Source organism: Oncorhynchus keta, chromosome 13 (assembly GCF_023373465.1).
Source record: "Oncorhynchus keta strain PuntledgeMale-10-30-2019 chromosome 13, Oket_V2, whole genome shotgun sequence".
In the NCBI taxonomy this organism is placed as follows: Eukaryota; Metazoa; Chordata; class Actinopteri; order Salmoniformes; family Salmonidae; genus Oncorhynchus; species Oncorhynchus keta.
In genome coordinates, this window is record NC_068433.1 from 20,652,672 (window position 1) to 20,666,214 (window position 13,543).

Genomic DNA, 13,543 nt, shown 5'->3' on the forward strand with positions numbered 1-13,543 from the left:
GGCAAACGTACAAAATCAGCAGGGGATCAAATACTTTCCCCCCCCCCCACTGTATCACAATCTCAAGGCATATGAATTAACAGGTTATAGAGCAAACAAACAATTATCACAACGCTTCCCCAGTGAACATACCCACGCACCGGTACTGCATGTGACTCCAAAGAGGCCAAAGTGTGAACCATTCATTTAGCATACAGCAGGCTATCGTAAATACTTACCTACTTCCCTTTACTGAAAAGGTCAAGGTGTAAGGAGGAAGTGAATGTGCAGTTAATTTGATCTCTGTGAGAATGTAAGAATGGAACATATTTGCAGACAAACAATTGATTTCAACAGTTTCAATCAAGACAAAACTGTGTTTCTCATTTACAGTGCCTTGCGAAAGTATTCGGCCCCCTTGAACTTTGCGACCTTTTGCCACATTTCAGGCTTCAAACATAAAGATATAAAACTGTATTTTTTTGTGAAGAATCAACAACAAGTGGGACACAATCATGAAGTGGAACGACATTTATTGGATATTTCAAACTTTTTTAACAAATCAAAAACTGAGAGCTGGAAAAACACACACACACACACACACACACACACACACACACACACACACACACACACACACACACACACACACACACACACACACACCTTACAAGCATTTCGTTCCACCCACAATAACACCTGTTAAATATGTGTATGTGACCAATAACATTTTATTTGTGCATACAACAGTAGTACAGATAGGTAACACACGCACTCCTTATTGTTGGGTGTCAGCTTGGCTCACTCCTACCTGTTGGGTGTCAGCTTGGCTCACTCCTACCTGTTGGGTGTCAGCTTGGCTCACTCCTTCCTACCTGTTGGGTGTCAGCTTGGCTCACTCCTACCTGTTGGGTGTCAGCTTGGCTCACTCCTTCCTACCTGTTGGGTGTCAGCTTGGCTCACTCCTACCTGTTGGGTGTCAGCTTGGCTCACTCCTTCCTACCTGTTGGGTGTCAGCTTGGCTCACTCCTACCTGTTGGGTGTCAGCTTGGCTCACTCCTACCTGTTGGGTGTCAGCTTGGCTCACTCCTTCCTACCTGTTGGGTGTCAGCTTGGCTCACTCCTACCTGTTGGGTGTCAGCTTGGCTCACTCCTTCCTACCTGTTGGGTGTCAGCTTGGCTCACTCCTACCTGTTGGGTGTCAGCTTGGCTCACTCCTTCCTACCTGTTGGGTGTCAGCTTGGCTCACTCCTACCTGTTGGGTGTCAGCTTGGCTCACTCCTTCCTACCTGTTGGGTGTCAGCTTGGCTCACTCCTACCTGTTGGGTGTCAGCTTGGCTCACTCCTACCTGTTGGGTGTCAGCTTGGCTCACTCCTTCCTACCTGTTGGGTGTCAGCTTGGCTCACTCCTACCTGTTGGGTGTCAGCTTGGCTCACTCCTACCTGTTGGGTGTCAGCTTGGCTCCTTCCTACCTGTTGGGTGTCAGCTTGGCTCACTCCTTCCTACCTGTTGGGTGTCAGCTTGGCTCACTCCTGATTGTTGGGTGTCAGCTTGGTTCACTCCTGATTGTTGGGTGTCAGCTTGGCTCACTCCTACCTGTTGGGTGTCAGCTTGGCTCACTCCTGATTGTTGGGTGTCAGCTTGGCTCACTCCTGATTGTTGGGTGTCAGCTTGGCTCACTCCTGATTGTTGGGTGTCAGCTTGGCTCACTCCTGATTGTTGGGTGTCAGCTTGGCTCACTCCTACCTGTTGGGTGTCAGCTTGGCTCACTCCTTCCTACCTGTTGGGTGTCAGCTTGGCTCACTCCTTCCTACCTGTTGGGTGTCAGCTTGGCTCACTCCTGATTGTTGGGTGTCAGCTTGGTTCACTCCTGATTGTTGGGTGTCAGCTTGGCTCACTCCTGATTGTTGGGTGTCAGCTTGGCTCACTCCTGATTGTTGGGTGTCAGCTTGGCTCACTCCTGATTGTTGGGTGTCAGCTTGGTTCACTCCTGATTGTTGGGTGTCAGCTTGGCTCACTCCTGATTGTTGGGTGTCAGCTTGGTTCACTCCTGATTGTTGGGTGTCAGCTTGGTTCACTCCTGATTGTTGGGTGTCAGCTTGGCTCACTCCTGATTGTTGGGTGTCAGCTTGGCTCACTCCTGATTGTTGGGTGTCAGCTTGGCTCACTCCTGATTGTTGGGTGTCAGCTTGGCTCACTCCTGATTGTTGGGTGTCAGCTTGGCTCACTCCTGATTGTTGGGTGTCAGCTTGGTTCACTGCTACTTGTTGAGTGTCAGCTTGGTATATCTTACCAACACACCTCGCTCCAGTCCCATTTTCCAATTGTTTTCACCAAACAAACTTTTTGTTTTCATCGTCATATTCAGCAATCACCATTTCATTTGGTTGCATAAAGGAGACACTAAAACAACACTAATAAGACTAATAACACTCTTTATTTCATTTTTTAGCAAGCAATAGGAAGGGAACTCCTCTGAAATGGAGATGATGATAACATTGGAAAGGCTGAAATAACAACAGACTGAAAATGTCTGCTGTTTTCTCTCCTCTCTCTTCTTCAGAAGCCTCTCCCACAGCTGACCCCTTTCACCATGACTGTTCTCTTGCTTTCCTTCCCATGCAATTTGCTCTCATCTGTTGCCTCAACCTCTTTTTCTCCCCTCCCCCTTCCTTCAAGCCCATCTGTAAATCATTTCCAACTGGCCGTATCTTCAATTGCTCCTTCTCTCTCTTTATCAGTCAGTGACTTTATTCCTAGTTATGTTACCCCTTGTTTCCCTGCATGTTACCCCTTGTATATAGTCAAGTTATCATTACTCATTATGTATCTATTTTTGCTTTTATTATTACGTGTTTTACTTATTATGTATTTATTTTCTTTCACTCTGCGTTGTTGGGAAGGGCCCTTAAGTAAGCATTTCGCTATTTGTCCACACCTCTTACTTACGAAGCATGTGATGAATAACAATTGATTTGATTTCATCTCAACTGAAATCCAGGTCATTTGTTTTTGCTATTTGATGAAGCACAGTGATAACACGTTAACTTGTTGTATAAATACAAAATATCTGACATGGTATTCCCAATTGAGCTTTCTTGTGCTTTTAATTGGTTGAAAGCGCAGTGATAACACATTTAGATGACAACTAAACCAAATATCAGACATTGTTTTTCCACTTTAATTTGGTTGTGCTTTCAGATAGTTGAAAGCACAACCAACATTTGAATTTCAGCAAACTTCAAGCTATCTTTTTGAGTGGGTGAATAATGGTGGAAATCTTATTGATCAACGTCTCAACCAAATAAGACCCAAGTTTCCATGTTGAAGGGATGTGGTGTACCCAGTGGGCAATTTGCTCTTGATCACTAAGGATGGTGTCTGGTTGCAGTCTTCATTTCATGAATCTTTTCTGAGAGAAACCTGGCAAGATGCCAGCACTAGGAACTGAAAGAGGAGTTAGTAGAGAACACACATCTCCAAATGATCTGTCTGCATTTTGTCGAGGTTAAAAGTATCAACATTTCCTCTTTTTCTTCTTGTCAGTTGTTGTTCATTGTTTAACCAGACAAGAGTTCAAATAGTATTGGTTGTCTTTTAAAAACATTAGCTGCACTCTAATGAGTTTGCCTGGCATAATATAACCAATGAAATAGTCCCGAAAAGTGCAAAACACTGTCACCTGACACTCCAGACAGGCTCTATCAAACAAAGCATTTGAAAAACATAATAGTACTTGAACCCAATGTCTGGTTTTGCAACCCAGTTCCTCCTGTCTCTGTCACTCATCTCAAGTTCATACGGACAGTGTTTGATCTCAGAGGGAACCAGTCTCTTCGGTAAACTATGGAACTCCTGCAAGGACAAAAGCCAAAGAAAATACAAAACACTGTCAGAAACGAACAAGACATAAGTATATTATACTTATACGCTGCTTCATCTTAAGCCAGAGGAACAACAAGGGTACTCAAAAGCCAACTAGAAACATTTTCCACTTCCTGTGTCGTGGCTTTGAGCACAACCTTTACGTCCCTTTGCAAATGTAAAAACACAATAGCTTCAAACCAGAAGTAGCGCATTCAAAACAACCCAAACCCTTTGGTTGATTCTATAATGACAAAAGTGAATTTCTCTTTATAAGTGCTTTTTACAAGAGACTCATTGAATAACATCGAATGGAGGTAACTCGTGTTGTCCCCCCCAACCCCAAACATCAGTTCTTCAATGTCTGTGTTCTTCAATGTCTGTACCTGCAGGTATGGGGATGGGCTCTCAGTCGAGGTCCCCTTCACATCCTGCCTCTTCTTCTTATTATTATTATTTGTATGTGCTTTGGGCATTACCACCACCAACCCTTCTTCCTCCTCCTCATAGATGGACTGGAGGGACTCCTAATCCTCGTCATCCTCAAGGTGTGTGGACTCACTGGTGCTGTCCCTCACGTCCTGCCAGTTCTCCTCATAATCTGTCCCTATGCTCTTTTTCCCATCACGGAACTTCCCCTCCCCGCCAGCGGGATGTGCTTTGTCCTCCAGGGAGAGCCGGCTGCTGTGGTAGCTCCTAGGGTTCAGGGTGGTGTCGCTGGGCTGGAACACAAGCCTGCACACACTTGGAGTTGTTCAGGACTGGAGTTGTCCACCTTGATTTAAGTTTCAAATGATGCCCTATTACTTGTATAGTAGTGGACTAATTTTAAGACCAGAGGATCTATACTGGTCCAAGAGTAGTACATATGAGGAATAGGATTCAATTGGAGATGGTTTAAAGTTTAAGCCAAGGTGGACAACTTCAATCCTGAAGTGTTGCACTGTGCTACACAACATATGGGGAACTGGGAAATATTAGCAGAAACGTAACATAGATGTAGGCATACGCCGGGTTGATCCTATTTCACCAGGATTAAGTTTGTTGATATACGCACACATACAACTGACTGGAATAAGATAACACCAGTGGAGCCTACTGAGGTGAGGACGGTTCATAATATTGGCTGGAACGGAGCAAATGGAATGGCATCAAACACGATTTATTTGATACCATTCCATCCTTTCCGCTCCAGCCATTACCACAAATCTACTGTTAGATTTGTTTTGTTAAACTTCTAGAAGTGTTTAAATCTAGCCAAGCATCAAATGTTATGTATCCCCCCCCCACCAACACCCTTCCACAATGCACTACCCTCCTCTGTGGCTCAGTTACATAGTAACCAAGTCAAAAACCAATAGGACCCTGAACAGCTTCTACCCCTAAGCCATAAGACTGAATCAGAATCATAAAACACGGGACGAGATGTTAAAAACTGTCCAATGTGCCAATAGATGGAATGCACTCACATGAGATTTGCCGTGATGTTGACAGAGTGGCATGGGAGGTTTATTTCTTAGACTGGGGTAAGATGTCAATTTTGGGACACATCCTCAGTAGTGTGCCTTCGAATCAGTGGGTGTTTTGGCCTTTAATCACTAAACACCCTCATCAAAGGTGGCCAGCTAAAGGGTAATCAAGCCTTAGCTTGTGTCCCATGCCCAATTAAGATGTCCCACGGGACTATGCAAGGCAGGGGCGTCCTCTTCCCTGAGCCAGCCATACAGCTGACCGCATACCTCATATGCCCTCCTCAAGTTGGAGGGATCTGAATTGGGTTCTCAGGTGGGGGTGGGGGGTCATGAAGTTATAGCCCAGCAAGGGTCCTTCCGTTTGATCCAGATCCACTGTCTGCCTCTTTCAGCTGCTTGAGAAACTGCTCTGACGGTCTGCCGCAGAGCCTGTCCATAGATTCCAAGTTCTTTCAGCAACCTGATGATGGAAGAAGCCACGAATCCTCTGCATCCCACTTCAACTGGCCAGACCTTTGCATTCCAGCCACGCTGAGTTGCGTCTGCTGCCAACTCTGTGTAACGCAGTTTCTTACGCTCGTAGGCCTCTTCAACAGAGTTTTCCCACGGGACTGTGAGCTCTATGTACACAGCCTTTCGTGAAGGGGACCAGAGTACCATGTCTGGCCTAAGGTTGGTAGAAGCAATCTCAGGTGGAAAAATGAGTTGCTGGCCAATATCGACAAGCATCTTCCAGTCCCGGGCCATGGCTAGGTGTCCAGTTTCTGGCTTTGTAGGAGGATACTTGGGCCTTTTTTGTCCCTCCCGGATGAATGTTGTTGTTTTGACGGGATTGCTTGTTTTGGAGGTAATGAATTGGTTGCACTCCTCTTGGTCTCAAGTGCTGCAGCCAGGCTCTTGAGGACCTGATTGTGCCTCCAGGTGTAGCGGCCTTGTGAGAGGCTGGTCTTGCAACCTGTCATTATATGCCTGAGAGTCGCTGGAGCTGGGCAGAGGGGGCAGGTCGAGTCCTCGCCATACCATTGATGTAGATTTTTTGGTGATGGAAGCACATCATAAACAGCTCTTATGATGAAGCTGATGTTGCTTGCCTCCATTTGCCAAAGCTCACTCCAGTTGATCTTTCTCCTCTCCAGGCCTTCCCACCGCGTCCATTGCCCTTGTTTAGCAAGAGAGACAGCCTTTGCACTTCTTGCAGTCTCCTCCTGTCTGCGCACCTCCTCGACCACCAGCTTCCTGCGTTCAGATGTTGTTGCCTTATGGAACGTTGGTTTGCTTGCTGCCAGGCCAAAGCCTCCTCTTCCATGCTGGATATTCCCCACAATGTCTTGGTGTCTCAGGGCTGATGTTGCTTGCTGCACAGCCTTGGATGGTGTCCATTTCCGTCCAGTTTGTAGGAGAGGTGCAGCCTTGCTAATGGTCTGGTCTTTGGAGTCCTTCAATGTCATCTGAAGTCTTACTTTAGAGCACTTGTACTCCTCCGTTAGACTTGTAAGAGGTAGTTCAAGGACCCCTTTGCCATAGAGGCCGATGTTACTCAGGCATCGTGGGACACCCAGCCATTTCTTCATGTATGAGGTAATGGTTCGCTCCATCTTCTCCACTGTTGTTATTGGGACCTCATAGACGGTGAGTGGCCACATTACCCGGGGGAGAAGTCCAAACTGTAGGCACCAAGGCTTGAGCCTCCCAGGCAGTAGGGTCTTGTTGATGTTCTCAAGACCGTTGGCGATGTCCTGCCTTACTTGCTGCACTTGTAACCAAGTCAAAAACCAATAGGACCCTGACTAGTCTCTCAGTCCCTGTCACTGAAAAACACACCCACAGTATGATGCTCCCACCACCTTCAATGCTGCAGAAACTTTTTGGTACCCTTCCCCAGATCTGTGCCTCGACACAATCCTGTCTCTGAGCTCTATGGACAATTCCTTCGACCTCAAGGCTTGGTTTTGTTATGACCAGCACTGTCAACAATGGGACTTTATATAGACAAGTGTGTGCCTTTCCAAATCATGTCCAATCAATTTGAATTTACCACAGGTGGACTACAATAAAGCTGTCGAAACATCTCAAGGATGATCAATGGAAACAGGATGCACCTGAGCCCAATTTCGAGTCTCATAGCAAAGGGTCTTAATACTTATGTAAATAAAGTTTTTCAGTTTTTTAATTTAATATATTAGCAAAAAAAAGTACAACTATTTTCACTTTCTCATTAGGGGGTATTGTGTGTAGATTGCTGAGGATTTTTTTATTTATTTCATCCATTTTAGAATAAGGCTTTAACGTAACAAAATGTAGAAAAAGTCAAGGGGTCTGAATATTTTCCGAAGGCACTGTACATGTATATTTATTTTCCTGGCTCTGACATTCCTCGTTGTAAAATGTCTATATTTCTAAATTCCTTTCTTTTTATTTGTTGGATTTGCGTGTATTGTTTTTTTTATTGTTAAGAGCGTCTGCTAAATGACTTAAATGTAAATGTTAAGTATTACAGTTGGAGCTAGGAACATAAGCATTCCGCAACACACTCGATAACATATGTGGACATCTATAAGTACCTAGGTGTCTGGCTAGACTGTAAACTATCCTTCCAGACTCATATCAAACATCTCCAATCGAAAATCAAATCTAGAGTCGGCTTTCTATTCCGCAACAAAGCCTCCTTCACTCACGCCGCCAAACTTACCCTAGTAAAACTGACTATCCTACCGATCTTCGACTTCGGCGATGTCATCTACAAAATAGCTTCCAACACTCTACTCAGCAAACTGGATGCAGTTTATCACAGTGCCATCCGTTTTGTCACTAAAGCACCTTATACCACCCACCAAAGTGACCTGTATGCTCTAGTCGGCTGGCCCTCGCTACATATTCGTCGCCAGACCCACTGGCTCCAGGTCATCTACAAGTCCATGCTAGGTAAAGCTCCGCCTTATCTCAGTTCACTGGTCATGATGGCAACACCCACCCGTAGCATGTGCTCCAGCAGGTGTATCTCACTGATCATCCCTAAAGCCAACACCTCATTTGGCCACCTTTCGTTCCAGTTCTCTGCTGCCTGTGACTGGAACGAATTGCAAAAATCGCTGGAGTTGGAGACTTTTATCTCCCTCACCAACTTCAAACATCTGCTATCTGAGCAGCTAACCGATCGCTGCAGCTGTACATAGTCTATCGGTAAATAGCCCACCCATTTTTACCTACCTCATCCCCATACTGTTTTTATTATGTACTTTTCTGCTCTTTTGCACACCAATATCTCTCTACCTGTACATGACCATTTATCACTCCAGTGTTAATCTGCAAAATTGTAATTATTCGCCTACCTCCTCATGCCTTTTGCACACAATGTATATAGACTCTCTTTTTTTTCTACTGTGTTATTGACTTGTTAATTGTTTACTCCATATGTAACTCTGTGTTGTCTGCTCACACTGCTATGCTTTATCTTGGCCAGGTCGCAGTTGTAAATGAGAACTTGTTCTCAACTAGCCTACCTGGTTAAATAAAGGTGAAATAAAAAATAAAATAAGAACATCTGCAAAATATGTGTACGCGACAAATAACATTTGAATTTGATTTGATATCTACCTCAATTACCTCGTACCCATGCACATCATCTCGGTACTGGTGCCCTGTGTATGTTGCTAAGTTATCATATCATTCTAGTCCTTGTCAATGCCATTCCAACGTTGCTCGTCCTGATATTTATGTATTTCTTAATTCCCTTCTTCTACTTTAGATCTGTGTGTATTATTGTGAATTGTTAGATACTACTGCACTGTTGGAGCTAGGAACACAGGCATTTCACTACACCCGCAATAACATCTGCTAAATATGTGTATGTGACCTCATTATGTATCTATTATTACTTTTATTATTACGTGTTGTACTTTTCTATTATTTTTCTATTTTATTTCTCTCTGCATTGTTGGGTAGGGCCCGTAAGCATTTCACTGTTAGCCTACACTTGTTGTTTACAAAGCATGTGACAAATACACTTTGATTTGATTTGAACTTTTCATGTGAGCAGAGATGGGAGATTTTATTTAACAGCCATCTCCTCTGTTTACGTCATTAGTGCTCTGTATACACCCTAACATCATTATGGGGACATTAGACCATTTGTAGCACACACACACACACACACACACACACACACACACACACACACACACACACACACACACACACACACACACACACACACACACACACACACACACACACACACACACACACACACACACACACACACACACACACACACACACACAAGCACTTAGGCAGACACACACACATGCGCACAGAAACAAAGGCTCAAGGGGCTTTGAATTTGAGTGCACTTGTAGAAGTACTTAACCCCTTCCTCTCCCATTTCCTGTGTAGTTTGTGTAAAATGGGTGTGTTGTATCGTTGACTTTCCTTTCTCTTGAAATTAGTATGTGTTTAGAGAAAGTGGGGGAAGGGAAAGCCGGAAAGAGGGGGAGGGAGAGAGCGAGAGAGAGCGAAAGAGAGAGAGAGAGAAATGACTCTGAGGAGCGAGGAAGGGAGTGTCCCATAACGTTATGCAGGGTTAAGGTGAAAGGATTGGTGAGTGTAAGAAACTGGTCATCCATCCACAGAAAACAGTAAAGAAGATGATGAAAGCCACTCAAGGACATTCACGTTAGAGAGAGAGACCCCAGGATGAGTAGCGGCTGCATTAGCAACAGCTAATGGGGACCCTAATAAAATACACCCCAGAAATAATAAGAGAGTGAGAGAGAGGCAGAGGAAGAGACAAGAGACAGAGAGAGAATAGAAATCCATGGCTAGGTGCTTGGGCCATACCTGAGTGTAGCAATTACCACCCCCTCCAGGCTGTCTAGGGAAAGTGCACTGTGTGCTGACTGCGGCTGAGAATTGCTGAGATGGTCCGTGGAGGCAAAGGCGCGGCAGATTCTCCAATGGTGTGACAGTATTTGACCAATTCTGAAATACACACACAGCAAAACAGCCCTAAGAGAAAGGAGAGAGATTGAAAGAATCATTGAATGAATCATCTTAGCTATCAGTCATCATTTAGCTATCAGTCATCTTCCTATCAATAGGCTAGGTTACAAGTAGGCCGAATAAGGCCTGGATGCCAAGGTATACACTTGATGGAGATTAAATATTATCACAGAGTATCAGAATATTATTGGACTTATAAAATATAAATTTGTAGCAAAGAGATGATAGTGATTTATGGTCTTGAAAGCACGTATCTTGAGCACCTGTCGAGCCTTCCCAGCTAGAAATGAGGAATTGGCCCAGAATCGGCCCTCTTCCGGGGTGCCGGAACTGATTGAATCAGCCCAGAATCGAGTGTCGGACTCGGCCCGGAATCAAAATGAATGACTGGCCAGAATTCAGGCTTTGCAGGCATCTTACCAGAATCCCCCTAGAAACGTCCCGATGCAAATGTATATAAATGTATACAAAATTAACCGATTTACTCATTTTAAATATTACTATTATACATTTTATACAATTAAATTAATACCCATCCACCAAAAAAAAAAAAACATTTTGTGTTGGAGGAAACACCATACACCTGGGGACCGTGTCAGCGTGCAAGCACCTGGCCCGCCACAGGAGTATCTACAGCACGATGGGACAAGGACATCCCAGCCAGCCAAACCCTCCCCTAACTCAGACAACACTGGGCCAATTGTGCGTCGCCATGGGTCTCCCAGTCGCAGTTGACACGGGTCTCGAACCAGCATCTGTAGCAACACGATGCAGTGTCTTAGACCACTGCGCAACTCAGGAGGCTCCTATCACAAAGTTTTAATGCTTATCAATTGCCTTGCACAAGTATCAAAATACTAAAACACAGGACAGGACAGGAATTTCATTTAAATGTGATTTTTTTATTTTATTTTTATCACAAAAACAATGAGAAAATTTGGAAAAATAAATAACGAAATGTTAATTATATGTATGTTAATTATATGTATTACATTTGGGCCAGATAACTCACACCGGAATCGGCCCAAGCTCAGTCTCCGCATCCTAGCCATAAGTAATACTGCTGAAGGTGGCCCAGGGCCACATGATGTCAGCCGAGTCTGACTCTCAGCCGAGTACCCCGACTCTCAGCCGGCCCAGGGGTGGAAACTCAGGATACTAGACAACAAGGACTCTCAGTCAGCTAATATGAATCGCTATAAGTCTGGAACAGTATTGGTACAGGGCAACCTCAAACAGTTTCAGCTAGACTTTCACCTAATCAAAGAATTAACTCAGCAGGAGAAGCTCTCCCTTGAGAAAGATATCCCCACCCCGAGCGGGTCAGACCAGACCTCTTCATTATATAACCACACAGATGAGAAACCCCAAGAGGAAAGTCAACCTCCCAGCATAGTGTACTACTCCCTTGTTGAAATTAAGGATATGTTTACCTAGCTGGAAATAAGGAAGTTGGAGCAGGAACAGCAGGTGATTACACTCCAGTCAGTACAGACCCAGACAACAGTCCAGCACAACAACACCCCCTTAACCAGACCCGGAGAGCTGGAGGTGGAGAGAGACATATCTGCACTCTGGACTGTGGTGAGACAACATCTACAGGAGAAAGATTTGGAGCAGGAGAAAAACAGAGCACTAGAGGAGAGGATCAGACTGCTGGACTTCTGGAGGAGAGGGGCTGGCATGTGACAGAGAACAACCCACTAGAGAGGTGGCCACCCCCACAAAGAAGCCAGCAGAACATGGTCCTTCTGTAGCTCAGTTGGTAGAGCATGGCGCTTGTAACGCCAGGGTAGTGGGTTCGATTCCCAGGACCACCCATACGTAGAATGTATGCAAACATGACTGTAAGTCGCTTTGGATAAAAGCGTCTGCTAAATGGCATATATTATTATTATATTATTATATAACATGGCACCTCAGCTCCTGACAAAAGTCTCGACACCACAGCAGAACCGTCCACCCCAGACCCTGACTACGTCGACAGATAAATGAAGAACCCCAAGCCCAGGGGATCTTACCCCTCTGAGCACCCCCCCCCCCTGTCATCCAACCTGATAGCCCTCCTGACAACCCCTCCCTCCCCCATACCCACTGAGGACATATGCAAGACACAGACCGTACTCCTTATGGACTCAAAAGGGGAGTCCACTTTTTCCCAAACACAGTGTGTCTAAACTCAGAGTATTTCCCATGACTGGTCACAACTCCTGCAGCTCTGTGACACTGTGGGTATATATATAGTGAATGGTAGGCTTCGAGGGGACTCCTACGGTAGGTACACCTGTAGTTCATCCCTTGGCAGTAGGACTGTAGACTACTTTGTCACTGACCCCAACCCAGAGTCTCTCAGAGTGTTCACAGTCAGCCCACTGACACCCATATCAGACCACAGCAAAATCACAGTCTACTTGAACAGAGCAATACTCAATCATGAGGCATCAAAGCCAAAGGAACTGAGTAATATTAAGAAATGCTATTGATGGAAGGAATGCAGTGTAGAAACCTACCAAAAAACAATTAGGCAACAACAAATTCAATCCCTTTTAGACATCTTCCTGGACAAAATGTTCCACTGTAATAGTGAAGGTGTAAACTTGGCAGTAGAACATCTTAACAGTATATTTGACCTCTAAGCTTCGCTATCAAATCTAAAACTTTCAAACAGAAAACTGAAGTAAATGAACAACAATGAAAAATGGTTTGATGTAGAATGCAAAAACCTAAGAAATAAATTGAGAATCCTGTCCAACCAAAAACACAGAGACCCAGAAAACCTGAGTCTATACCTTCATTATGGTGAATCACTAAAACAATTCAGAAATACATTACGGAAAAAGAACAGCACGTCAGAAATCAGCTCAATGTAATTGAAGAATCCATAGATTCTAACCACTTCTGGGAAAACACTAAACAAACAACAACACGAAGAATTATCTATCCAAAATGGAGATGTATGGGTAAACCACTTCTCCAATCTTTTTGGTTCTATAACAAATAACAAAGAGCAAAAACATATACATGATCAAATACAGATCTTAGAATCAACTATTAAAGACTACCAGAACCCACTGGATTCTCCAATTACATTGAATGAGTTACAGGACAAAATAAAAACCCTTCAACCCAAAAAGGCCTGTGGTGGCGATGGTATCCTCAATGAAATGATCAAATATACAGACAACAAATTCCAATTGGCTATACTAAAACTCTTTAACATCATACTTAG